General features: G+C 33.0%; 1 non-coding gene across 1 annotated transcript; it reads left to right on the forward strand.

The window, feature by feature from the left end:
* The first annotated feature begins 309 nt into the window (after positions 1-309).
* LOC150008295 (U1 spliceosomal RNA) lies at positions 310-469 on the forward strand. Its single transcript, XR_016511520.1, has one exon. It is a non-coding gene; the product is annotated as a U1 spliceosomal RNA (small nuclear RNA).
* The last annotated feature ends 3,040 nt before the right edge of the window (positions 470-3,509 follow it).

Consider the following 3,509-nt stretch of genomic DNA (forward strand, 5'->3'; position numbering starts at 1 on the left):
TACAGGAGCTCCTAAGAAAGATATACTGTTTTGTACTGGAGGAAGCCTGAGGATAAGCCCGATAAAGAACAAAATTGGAGAGTCAGTGGAATAGATTTTTCTCTCTATTTTTATATTTGATGGATATAGTTCTATTATGAGTCTTTATTTGGTACTTTGTCAATTTTCTAAAAATATTTGTGTTACTGACATATCAGATTTTTATTTTTTACCTTCTGTATTAAATGTGTTTTTTCCACTCTAGGTTGAGCTTTAAAAAAGAATCTGTTTTTCTATGCACCCATTCTGTACTATAAAAATAATGAACATATGATTACGTGGCAGGGGAAACTCCATGATCATGAAGGTGGTTTTCTCAGGGCAAGGTTTATCCATTGCACTCTGGATGTGCTGACCCCTGCAATTTCCTCCAGTTGGAAACTTGACTGCATTACTTGTGGTAGTGGGGGACTGCATTCGCTCTCCACTGTTTAAAAAATATATAACATATTTAAAATAACTATGGAATACATCTCCCTTTAATATCTTTCAGTCTAACACTCAGGTAGGCTAGAGCAATCTTTCTGGCATTGTATTTTCTTTCTGAATTGCAGTTTTTGATTCCCCAGGGACCTAAAGTATCACCATTAGCTTTAGTCACACAGAAGAATGGTTTACTTTCTTTAGCGATTTGCTTAATTAAAAAAAAATTTTTTGAACAACTGCTGCAGGAAATTAAAATGATGCTTGAGGTTCAGAGAATTCTCAAGGACCTAAAATGTTAAGGCAATTTGAGGCCATAAATTCTTCTCTTACCCTAAAGAAATACCTTACAAAAACAATCTGTAGTGCAAATATATATATATATATATACACACACACACACATATATATATATTTTTTGTTTATATATAAATTGTATATATACAATATACATATATTGTATATATACATACAAAAAAAAGCAAATAGGAGAAAAATCCTTTTATCAATTTTTGATAGAAAAATTTAAATCTGTGGGTGTCAGTGATATTTGCTTGTTCTTTGAACTTAGGGAAACTTTCTGAAATGGTACACATGACTTATCAAGATCTAAGTGGTTTTTTTTCTTCAAAGGTTATTCATAATTGCCAGGCATGAAGAAATAAATCTCATAGCAAACAGAACTGGCATGTCAGTGTCATTTGCAAGGAGAACTGTTTTGCAATAGGTAAAGTGTCCACAGTGCTTGATATTTTATGTTCCTAGAACTAAATCTCCAGAGGCTCTTTGCAAAGCAGAAAGGGCATGTTTACATGCTTATATCCGGAGAACACTGAGATATTATTGATCCAAAATTTCTGCTTCAGATAGCATCATGACTTGCAAAGTTATATCTATTTTTTAACACAGTGAAAATTGAAAGAGTTAACTAAATTTATTCATCCAATGATTATCTGGTAGGGAAGAGAGTTCTTACTAAATTGAAGAATAGGAATTATCTCCCATCAATTCTTTAAACAAACATTCAAGATTTTTAGAATATGTGCAATACGTCAGTGCATATGTGAAAAGCTGTAAATACATGACTAAAGATGAAAACTCCTACTGTCAAAAAAAAAAAAAAAAAAATCACGACCTAATAAGTAAAGCACTCTAATACTGAGCAATACATGCCAGTTTTGCTGTTTTTCCCAGAATTTCAAGAACCTCTTTATCTGGTAGAGATAGACAGGGAATTTTCATTGAGAACAGGAAACACTTGATCGGAACACTGATAACTGACATTTAAACTGAAATTCTATTTTCCATAGTGTAATCTGCATATGAATATTTCAGTTACTTTTTCAATCAAATAAAAGTATTAACTGAGGGACAGCCCATACAGACATTGCCTAGATGAGTTCACTCAACATAAATGGAAAGAGTTGACACATAGCAGCTTTAGCTGGGCAGGATAAAGGAGGGGAGAGGAGTGATAGGGTTATGTGCATAACGAATAGTCTGTCTCCAGGACATTCTTATGTACACGTCTGATTATTATGACAGCTTCTCTCCTTCACATCTTCTCTCACATATCCATCATTAAACTTTCAGAAAAAGTAGAGGCGTCAAATAGTTAATGGTAAGGGCAAACTTGTCTCTGGACCAGAAACTTATGGGAAGCTGGTGGAGGTATACTATAGCACTGTGAGAAGGAAAGTAATTGAAAATCCAAAATAACTTTTATTCCCCTCCCATATTGGTGTGTAAGTAATGTCTTAGTCTTCTCAGTCTGCTATAACAAACTACCATAGACTGGGTGACCTAAACCACAGACACTCATTTCTTACAGCTCCAGAGACTGGGAAGTCTAAGATCAAGGCCCTACAGATTTGGTGTTTGGTGAGAGACCACATCTGGCTCATAAATGACCATCTTCTTGCTGTGTCCTCCTGTGACACATGGATTGATGGATCTCTAGGGTCTTTTTTATAAGGACACTATTCTGATTAATGAGGGCATCACCCTCATATCATGACCTAACGACCTCCTCAATGTCCTGTCTGCTAATATCATCAAATGCATTATGAGAATTTTAACATATGAATTGGGACAGAGTGGACACAAATATTCAGTCCATAGCAGATGATGAGACCTGGGTGGTGACAAGATGACTGAGGAACAAGGAAGTGATAAAACTGGGCTAGTAGTGTGGGGTTCAATCCCAAACTCTAGAGCTCACATTTCAAACCACTGCACTACACTGTCTTTTCTGTGTGGCTCATCAAGAAAATAATATCATTTTCAAATATACTTTAAGGAACATGAGTAAATTTATATGTGGTACAATGGTAAAATATATTTGGAAATTTATATTTTATATAAAGTGAAACTGATTTTCTAACTTCAGATGTATACAAAATCACCAAAATGCAATTTGTGAATCTCTGTGAACAGCATTTGGTATACAATACTTCAGATATATTTCCAGTAAGGCATCTTGTGAAGTAAATTTTTTTTTTTTACTGAAAACAAATGGAGAATTGGAGAATTTTTAAAAACCTAAGATTTCTATTTAATTCCTACAGCAAATTTCGACATGACTAGGGTGAGAAATAAACTGCTCCATCCATGGTTTAGAATTTAATTTTATAACTAAAGGAAGAAATGTTCATGGTGTGTAATTAAGCATAAAACATAGTAATTGGTCATAAAATAATTCCAGAAGGCTTAGGAAAAAGAACCATGAGAGGATTGGATCTGTATCAGTCTGATTTTCTAAAAAAAAAAAAAAAAAGTCTATTTACCATCATACCATTTTAATGTGATGTTTTTTAACATTAGTAGTTATTTCAAAAACATATTTTTTTTATATTAGTAAAGTTTAAAGGGAGAATTTTTACCTATTTTCCTATGGTTCTAGTAATATTTTTGATGTATTGAATATTTCATCTCAATGTACTTTCCTATGTACTTTCACTGCTTTAATCATATATTGGGTACAATACAAATAAGTTTATATTACACATATTTTATGATATTATTGAAACATATCATCATGCAAAATA

This window comes from Furipterus horrens, unplaced genomic scaffold (genome assembly GCF_987537825.1).
Source record: "Furipterus horrens unplaced genomic scaffold, mFurHor1.1.pri manual_scaffold_5, whole genome shotgun sequence".
In the NCBI taxonomy this organism is placed as follows: Eukaryota; Metazoa; Chordata; class Mammalia; order Chiroptera; family Furipteridae; genus Furipterus; species Furipterus horrens.